The sequence below is a fragment of the Lonchura striata genome, chromosome 14, assembly GCF_050655825.1.
Source record: "Lonchura striata isolate lonStrDom1 chromosome 14, ASM5065582v1, whole genome shotgun sequence".
NCBI lineage: Eukaryota > Metazoa > Chordata > Aves > Passeriformes > Estrildidae > Lonchura > Lonchura striata.
In genome coordinates this window covers 6,559,786-6,569,982 of record NC_140716.1, presented here as the reverse complement: position 1 = coordinate 6,569,982, position 10,197 = coordinate 6,559,786, and the positions used below count along the sequence as shown (strand labels likewise).

The 10,197-nt window shown below is 43.4% G+C and overlaps 1 long non-coding RNA gene across 14 annotated transcripts in view; it reads left to right on the top strand.

The window, feature by feature from the left end:
* LOC146766070 (uncharacterized) overlaps nt 1-2,545 on the top strand; it is a 255,124-nt gene extending 252,579 nt beyond the window's left edge. For all 14 annotated transcript variants that reach the window (XR_014958398.1, XR_014958394.1, XR_014958395.1 and 11 more), the window contains one exon: nt 1,433-2,545. This is a non-coding gene — a long non-coding RNA (uncharacterized LOC146766070). The remainder of the gene's footprint in view (nt 1-1,432) is intronic.
* Nucleotides 2,546-10,197: the final 7,652 nt, after the last annotated feature.

Here is a 10,197-nt window from a genome sequence, read left to right as displayed (position 1 = left end):
GTAAGTGAACTCTTTTCCCTTCCCCCCCATCCTGAAAACAACACCCAAAAATCAGTAACACCCAAAAATAGGTAATACTTCTAGCTTGCTGTACAAACAAAGAAACACTTTGATGGAGTATCCTATTTCTTATCTGTAGGATGGAATATGGACACTGCTATCGACTCCTAGACGCTCTCATGGCTCAATAAATGAAGACTAATGTTGCAGTCAGCTTTGCCTGGTAGATTCATCTGGGTCAAAGAGCCCTTCCTTTACCCAGTTCCCTGTGTTAAAGGGAGTTATTAAAAACCTCCAACGTATTTGCAAACTGCTCCGAGATGTCAGTCTGAGGTGTGCCCAGTTTTATGGCTCTCAGATTTAGGGATTATCTGGGGAGTTGATGAAACTCCTGGGTGTAAAACTCTGCATGAGGGGAAGCAGCTCAAAGGCTTCACACAGCAATGTCTGACACCCCTGGGGCGAGAGGGCTGAGAGGGATCAGCCCCTAGTGCCCCCCAGCCTTTTCTCTTCTCTCTGAAGCAGCAGTGGGAACCTCCCAGGGCTTTTCCACAGGCCAAGGAGACATCTGCTCACAGGACACGAAGCAGCTGGGTCACAGCTCTTCTGCTGCTCCTGGCAGTGGCAGTGATTTTTGCCAACCCCCTGGCACTGGTCTTGTCTGGCTATTAGTATTTTTTTTCATCATTAATTTTTTTGCTACAATTCTAAATAAAAATGGAATAAATTCCTTCTCAGAAGTGATTTTTATTTTTTTAATTACTGCCCCCTTCAGCAATGGGAAGTGAAATATTCTTATTGGATTGGGGCGTGATTCCTTCATGCTGGATGAGGGGGCACAGGGAGCTATGGTCAGAACAAAGTGGGTGTTAGAATCAGACAGGATAAAAAGGGGGTGCCTCAGGCATTTGGAAAAGCTGGATGCTCTACTTCTAGAGAGTTGTAGCCTTGGAGGAACAAACCCTGAAAATGTGGAGGTCCCACAGCGTGACAGACCAAACTGGTAGGAAAGCAGGGAGGATCTATCAGACCACAAATGAGCAAAGAATTGAAAGCTTTTTTGTTTGTTTGTTTGATTGATGCCAAATGATTGTGTTGCTGGCCTTGGGAAAATGAAATACTGAACAACAAAACACCATCATTTGGGGCTAATCAAAGATTTCTTGCTTAGCCTCAAGCTGAAACAGTTTTGGTTTCTTTGATCTGGACAAAAAAAGATAAAAATATCACAGACACATTTAAAAATGAGGTACTTTGGACTGGAAATGAAAAGAAGGACTAAATTATTATGTTTTCTTTCCCAAGTTTTGACCAGCTTTCTTGCATAAAACTGTTTCACAAATTTGCCTCAAATAATTTTTGTAATAATACAATACCAATAATACAATCACAACATCTCTTGGTTTAACTCAAGCTTTTTTCCCTTTGGCAGAGCACCATGAATTCACCATAAGGACAGCATTTCCACTGCCCTGTGATCCCCTGCATATCTCAAGGTGATGTGTCAGGTCCCCCAGTGCAGGTCGAGGTCCTGCTGGGCCCAGAGTCATGGACAAGTAACAAAATAAATCCCAGAACTACCGAGCTCACTTTTTTTTTCACTGCTGCTGGAAAGAGCTACAAGATTTGGCCTGCAAACCCCGAGACTCTTCTCCAAAAAGATGTTTGACTTTCACCTCTGTGCAGAAAATGTGACTGCAGCAGCTGCTGTGCTGAGGCTGCAGACACAGAGAGAGCTCGACCAGCACGAAGGATGGCTTATCACTTCCCTCCTAAGTGACAAATCAATAAAGGCTCCTCAAAACCAACCCCACAGGTCACACTGCAGCAACAAGTCTGTAAGCACAGGCATGGCTCAGTCTCACAGGTGGGAGCAAAGGCTCAGTGCTGCAATGGAAAACCTCAGAAGCACAGGGCCAAAAGAAAGCAGCATAATACCAAGAGATGCACACTAATTTCCACAGAAACTGCCCTGTTTGCAGCACACCCCTGCAGCAGGAAGGGGCCAGTGGAAAATTTCTAGAAGGTACCAGGTGCTGGCCTGCACTGCCTACAGCATGGGCAGGACACAGTGACTGGGTAAAGTGCAGGTTCAGAAAAAAGATGTTTTTGCAAATGTAGGACCTTAGGCTGGGCCTGAACTTGGAGCAGTCAGAACAACATTTAAGAGGCTGATTAACTGCCCTGAAGCAGACTGAGAAAGTCCCAGGTACAGCCCTGAGTCAGGCTCTTCACTCCCACCCACAGTGGGGCAGCATCCCACTGGTGGCATCACCCCCCGTGAGTGGCTCTCCTGGCTTTCTGGAATTCACAGTGTTTAGCAGTCTCTTGTAAATACTGAAATAGATCTAATTATTCATTTAGTCATGAGAAAGGAATCTCCTGTTGTTTCCTAAAACCAGGCAAAATGGCCAGTTGCAGCAATGCAGGCAAGAAGAGCACATAGCAGCCCAGTCCCATCTGGGGCACGTGCAGGAAGGCTCTCCCTCACTCTGCAGGCATCTGCCATCAGAAGTGTTTGTACAGTACAGCACAGCAGAAAATATGAGGTGGTGGTTTTTTTTTGTTTTTTTTTTTTTGTTTTTTTTTTTTTTTTTTGCTACTCAATAAAACACACAAGCCCAAACCAGTGAATTCTCCAAATCCAAATGGCACCAATGCAGAGCAGCCAAGCCATAACCTCTTCCATCACCTTGGAGTGGGGGTGGATCTCAGCTGTGATGAGGTGCCCAGGCAGCCTGGTTCCCATGTCCTCTTGCATTGCTTTGCTCCTCTGTGGCCCATGGAGCAGAAAATAGGAGTGACAGCAGCCCTGCTCTCCGTGGCTCCCTGGCAGCTCACTTAGGCTGTAATGAATGGGAGCTGAAAGCTCCTTGGGCTGACAGCCCCAAACACCAGCTGTGGAGCTGCAAGTTGCTCACACATCTACAGAGGACACAGGACAGAGTGCAAAGACAAAGCTTTTAATCACCTTGTGTGTTATCAGATCCCCTCCTACTTGCACGGAGAAGATTAATGTCTTTGGGTCACTGGCTCCTGACAGTGCTGCCATCATTCCTCCCTCTTTGAGCTTCCTTTCTCAGTTTTGTGTTTTAAATATTTCACTTTCTTTCTCTTTTCTTCCTGCAGCCATTTTGCCACGGTGTGTTCCCCCAGCATGCAGGGACAAGCTCTTTGCTCCACAGAGCCTTTCCCAAGGGAGCACCATGTCTGTACCGACAGGAAACCCCATCCCACCTGCTGAGGGGGATTCAGAAAGCCAAATTTTTTAGCTTTCCCTCTCCTTAATGAACTATCATTTCCAGCCCTTGCATGGCCCAGGATGTTGAACACCCCCTCGTTTTGCTTTGCCCTTCCCTGTGTGGCTGAGTGCCCAGAGATGCTCCCATGCCATCCATGCCTGCAGACCCTGGGCTGCTTCCCAGGCCAGGCAGAGCAGGGGGAAGAGAAAGCACAAAGCCCCAAACCTGCCACCCACCAGCACCATGGGCAAAAGGGAATTCCCTGAGTTAAACTGGGGTTGTTGGCAATTCAGATGGGAAACTCTCCTTTTCCAGAAAGAGCATGAGTCAGCTCTGTTTCATCAAGGGACAAGGGAATGGTTCCAGCAGCAGAAAGCACAGATAGTGGAGTTGAAATTGCATTAACTCCTTTATGGCTTGTTTTCCAGCTCAGAAATAATCAATAGAAGTTACAGAACATACTAAATTATGCTTCGCTTATTTTTCTAAAATTATGAACAACTTTAAGAGCTTTTTGTCAACACCGACTGCCAGAAGGGCAAACTAGCAGACTCCATAATCTCAGTTTTAAGTATCTGTCCATTCCCAAATTTCTTTCAAAGTCATGAATATTTTAAAACTAACATAGCCTGTGGTTCCTTTAATTTGATTTTTTCTTATTATTTCTCAATTTCTCAGCCATCCATATACCCCTGCATCACAATCTTAAAGTTTTTTCTACAACCACAAGCTGTTTCATAATTACAGCTTTTATTGTGTTCCAGACATGGATGCTGTCAGTCAATATTTGAAAGTTCACAGTAGGTTTGTGACAAAGCAATCCTGAATCATCTCAGTTTATGCAGGAATCCAGGCTGTGTTTATTTTACTCCTACCCAGCAAAGCAGATATTGCTCTGAGTGTGGCCAGCTGAAGTCACAGCTGGTGGGTCAGCTCATCTCTCCAGTCAGGGCTCCATGTCTTCCTGCTTCCCAGCCTGGGCTGATATTTCGTGCCCAAGCTCAGGTCAGGTCTGTGCTGTTGCAGCTCACAAATGCACAAATATTTGTTATGGTTTGGATCAGAGTCAAGCCTCAGCCAGCATCAGTTGCAGGGGGGCAAAAGCCTTTCCTATTGCACAAGGGAACACACACAGGAAGAGAAGTTGGTGCTGTGGCCCAGTGTAAATCGGCTCTTGAAATTAAGACTTTGCTCCAGTGATGACTAATCTCTTTGCATAATTCCCCTCTGGATGTTCTGGATACAAACATGTTGTTTCTCCTGTAGTGCCAGATTTCAGAGGGTCTTTCTTACTATTCATGTCAAATCTAGTTGGGCTGCAAGTCTGTCTCAATAAAATGAAAAAATTGCTCATATTTGGAGCCTTAGACATACAAATGTTTTCAGAAGAACACATCTCCCATTTTAAAACATATGTTTCCTCCTTTGTATTGGTTTTGTTTTTGGGTTTTTTTTTTTTTTTGCAGGCTTCTTAGGAAATGTGTTGGCATGAACAATATGTTTCAAGCAAAGAGAGCAAATACTTTCAGACAACAAAGTTTTTAAAAGTCATAATGTTTGATTTATCATGGTAAACATCTGATTTATTTACTTTCTGTCCAGGAAGGGCATCATAGTATTGCCCAAGACTGAAAGGCCCAGAAAAACTGTTACAATCCTGAACAGCAAATGCTGTAAATTATCTGTACCATGCACTACAGCCAAAAGCTGTTCACAGAAGGGTTTGCTATGATGACTCACTTCCAGGGAAGCTGTCTTCTGCTCAGTAGAATTTTAGCTGCCCAAAGGGAAGAAAAGATGCAAAATTAATCAAATACTAATTCTTAATTGTTCACCCTCTTCCAGCATCCCCAGAGGTGACCCACTGCCTGGATACACCCCACTGATTCTCTGCAGGGCAAAAGAGGAGAGGAAAAAGCAGAATAAGACTTCTCTGTTCCTTTGGAGCAACATCTATTTGTACTTCCCCAAATCATCCACCTGCCAGCATGATTGTCACTTGTTCCCTAATCTTTCCACCTAAAACCAGATCCACTTCAGGAAATGGGGACTGAACAGAATAGCAACAAAGAGAAAACAGAGATTTCTGAGCCTGTTCTGCAGAGGATGCTGGTCCAGCCTCCAGAATGGTTGAGGGTCATCCGGTTGGAGGTCATCTGGTCCAAGCAGTCACCTAGAGTGTGTGGCCAGACTGTGTCCAGATGGCTTTTGAATATTTCCAAGGGTGGAGAATCCAAAACCTCCTCAGGCAATCCATGCCAGTGCTCAGTCACCCCCACCATCATGCTGACAAAAATTCAGATTTGCATCAGCCGTGAAAAGCCTGAGACAGAGACAAGATTGTCAGAGAAATTAAATTCACACCTTCAGCCTCACCTTGCCAGACTAAAGCAGGAGCTGAAACAGCCCGTGGGCTTTGGTCAATAAGCAAGCAACTGTTAATTCAGTGAGTTTAGTGGATTCCCTTTCTACAGATTCAAGCCCACTTGAGAGATTTGTTGATATTCAGGAAATGCCTCTAGGAATCTTTCCTTTAAAGTCCTTACAGATTATATCTGACATGGTTGAACAAGCCAGAACACCGTCTCTGCTCTCAAAATTCACTAAAAAATTTGAAAAATTAGCTTTATGTTTTGTTCCAGCCTAAACTGATCTTTTGTATGGGACAAAGTTTCCCTCTCAAGTAATTTGTACCAGGTCCAACCCAACATGTGTTACTTTTTCCAGTTTGTATCCCTGCTCTCTGTGCTCTGGGTCACAGAGCTGGGTCCAGGCTCAGTAAGCTGCAGAGGTGTTCTCTGTACACTGTTCCTTTGTGAAGAACACCTCAGCCCTGAGAGGAACAACTGTGCACTGTTTTATTTTCACTGTCTGCTCCCAAGCACCTTCATCAGAGGCTTCGAGTTAGGAGTTAATTAAACGGACAGCACTGCTTCACTGCAATTCAGTGCTAAACAATTGAGCTTTTATCTGATCCAATTTCTCAGAAGTGAAAGCAGGCAGTGCCTGGTTAGAGAGGGAGATCTGGCAAACACAGTCACAGGTCAGTGGGGTTGTGCTCCCTGTGTATCACTGCAGCCAAGACATGGAGCACATCAACAGCAGCACTGTGGCTGTGCTGGGCGTGGGGCACTTTGATGTGGAGCTGGTGATGGTTAGAGAGACTGAGGAGGTATAAATGGGGGAATTCACCTGAGACTTGACCTGTTCAAAAAAGTTATTTGAGCTCTTAATCAGAATCAGGGAGAAATGCCAATTCAAGCATTTGTGAGGTGTTGGGATTTTTTAACAAACTGTTTAAAATCACAGGACGCAACATCCCTGCTTAGTATTTTTTTGCTTATTAAAAATAAAATATCCCTAAATTACATCTTAGAGCCACAGCTCAGATGTTCAGAATTATCTGTTGCCAGCTCACATGGGCATGTCATTTCTATTGTAAAATCACAGCTTGACTGAGCATGGTGGGGTCACCATGGTTCTCTCACAGCCTCTGTGTCTGGGGCTCTGGGCAGGTTGCCTCTGAAATGAACTTGTACTGTGACTCAGTGGTGAGTCGAAGTGAGCTGACCCTTGTTTCTCAAAGAATGGAATGACAAGAAAAACTTATCATCATATTGAGATAACAGATTTGGGTAGGATACAGTTTTTCTGTCCAGCTCACTTTATCTGAAAAACAGTGAAAGACATGTTGCTCCATCTCTATTGATACATTTCATTTTGTACATAAAATGTGCTTCTCTTGAATTTCAGCTTTGTTTAAAAAGAAAAAAAACAAATAAATCACTGTCCCTTTTTGCTTACATTTCCTTACAGAAATCTGAAATTTTACTTAAAAAATAAAAAAGAGAGAGGAGAGTTTTTCAGGTCAAGAGATCTAGGAGAGAATAGCCTACCTTGTCAACAAATTGTGTGAAGCAAGAGAAGTTTTTCAAACAGTGCCAGCAACTATGAGTAATTGTTAATAGCAATGGTTGTTAAAGCACCAGCAATCAGTGTGATCAAACACAGCTCTAACACAGTCCCGGGAAACAATTCTCTGTAATTTTGACTGAACAAAGCAGTAACAACAACCACAGATTTTAACTCTATTGAATAAACAACTTCTCTCCTTCTCACCCGCTTGTCCATGAAAAATGCAAACATGCAGCAGCAAGAGGTCAGGTTTTTATGGGCACCTGATAAGACCACGAGTGCCACAGTTGTGCTCACTTGGCTCTTGGGTTGTGACACCCCATGGAGACACCTCAGCCACCGCTGCCCTGGGTTATTTGCCACGGCTGTGTGGGATGCACAATCCCACACCTGAACCTCAGAGAGGAAACCCACGCTGTGTTAATGTGTGAACACTCTTTTATGTTGTTTAGCCATTGTCCAACTTGCTTCAATCAATCTATTCTTCCACCCTCTTTGCAGCTGTAAAAACAAACTATTTAAAGGGTGTTTAAGGATTCCAACTTTTTATTTTACTTTTTGCTTTATTAAGGTCACATTTTTCCCATAGTTTACTCATAAGGACTTCCCACTGTGCTGTTCACTACCTCTTCTGACTAATTATCATTTTTCCATAGTTAAAGATGAGTGGGGATGAGAAAAAAAATATGCCTTAGCCTATTGATAGTGTGAATAGATAAAGCTCTGTTTTTACTTTGTGCTGGATCCAAGCCAAACAGTCCATAAAGGTAAAGGAGCCTCTTCAACAAGTTACTAATATGTATTTACTAAACAAATAACTGCAGACTAAGGTAGGTGCATCAATAATGTCTGGAAAAGAAATAGCATTTTAAAATGGCAGATTTCTCTGTTTACATTACAATTTTTCCATGTCTAGCTCATCCAGCACTATAAATGCCATGTTAGTTTTTTACTATGAGAGGATTTTCCACCACATTGCTCTATAAACTGTATTATTTTTAACCTAATACAGCATTCAAATTGTATTAACTATTCATATTAACTATCCGTACAGTCAAGTAACAAATCACTGCATTGACAAACTCATTTTGAAAAAATACTTTGTCCCTGGGTTAAGACACAAATCAGGGATTTCAACCTGGCCTCTAGAAAATTACAGTAAAAGCTCTACCAAGATCATAATGCAGCAAACACAGCCACTGCTCTGAGATGAGACCCTTAAAACACATTGCTGTTTGATTGTAGTGTTTCCTCACAATAAATTCTCCATTAAAAATCCCTTTGAAGTTATTTTAAGAAGCAGTCAAAGGCATCAGGGTATTTTCTTTAATTGTGCTAGCAAGGCATGGGTTGGAGCTGTGCTGTTTTCTGGGAAGGAGTGATTTCAGCTGAATCAGGGCCTTAGGACTGGTGAAAATGAGTAATTTGAAAATCACGAGCTCAGTTTGTACTTCTGCTAATTGACACAACACTCTTCTTGCTTTATATGGAAAGTCATGAGCCAGGAGATCTCTTCCCTTCTCCATCTCAAACCCAGCAGGGGTGGCTATTCTTGTGTGGCCTCCAGGAACCACTTACATGGATTTTGATAATCATTTCCAGACCTGTTCTTGTACTTCCTCACACAGACTTTCCTACAGATGACCTTTGGGAGCTGGAAACTCTGAGTGTTGTGGAGAGAACATGATTTCCTGACTGCTACTGTAAGTGAACCTTGAAAGAGCAGTCCTGCATCATAGCCCAGCGAATGAAAAATGGGAACAGCAAGAATGAATAGGGAATTATGGCAAAACAAATCAAGTAACTATCATCAAGGGAAGCTGAAGAGTCTGATCCTTCAAGACAGGAGGAACTGGTGCTCTTTTTTGGGCTCCATCTTTGCTTTTGAAAGCAGAATTTCCAGCACTTTCAAATCACGATTAGTAAAAAAGGGGAGATGCTGTCTCAGACAAGGGGGGGATAAAAAGCAAAACTGCAGGTCCTTCCCACTGCAACAGAACAGATAATTTTTAAGTGTAAGGTATCTTTTAATACTCATCACAAAGCACTTGGGCCCAGATGAGGGAGATCCCAGCATTTCATACAACGTTTATGCAGGAAATGGGAGAAATAGGAAGGCCTATGGGGAAAATGTTTAATATTCCAGTTGAAAGAGGTATTAAAAACTGGAAAGCAGCATGTGCCACTTCCCATAAGAGTGACACTCAGCTGCAAGCACGCAGGCAGAAAGCACAGGGAGGGAAGGGACTCCCACGAAGGATGGGATTAAGCACGCTGAGGACAGGATGATTTCAATTAAAGAACAGAGCTGATTCAGGCGTGGGCAAAAATATCTGTAGCAGAGAGAAAATGGCTTGGAAATTTCCCAGCACATCTTCTCCTGTCAAGGCTCAGGCTCTGGTGTCCAGCCTCACTCCTGGGCACATGGCCTGGGGTGAAAGCTGAGCAGAAAACCTGATGCTTTTTTAGTGCCCAAGTTGTCCTTCTCTTGGTTTTTGAGGGTGGTGATGACACACAGAACAGAGGAGGCTGAGCTAACAACCTCTAAAAGTCATAGGAAGCAAATGGGTAAAAAAAAATCAGCCTCTGTCTCTGACAGAGTACTAAAAGTACTAAAGGTTTTTTGCCATTGAACTAATGAGAAAGTACAGTCAGCCTCCAGAAGTGTGATTAGCATAGCAGGGCAGCAACAGGCAAGCATGAAGGAGGGAGAAAAGCTCATGTCCACTGAGATGCCTGACTGCACTGGGAGGGTTTTCACTCCCTCTGCCTTGAAGTCTCCTTCTTTGAGCACCACAATGGGAATTTCTGCCCCTTTGAAAGACTGCTTTGAAGAGCTGTACTTGAATAAAGATATCCCATATGTAGCACAGATAACTTGCTACAAGTACAGCTTCCCAAAACCTCTAGTGTGCTCTCCTAATGAAATAAATTTATCTTTTCCATGCATGTATTTCCAGAGATGCATGTCAGGAGTATTTAGACACACAGAATCCTGAGCACCCAAGTCAGCTGGGAGACCTGACAGAGCAGCAGGGGT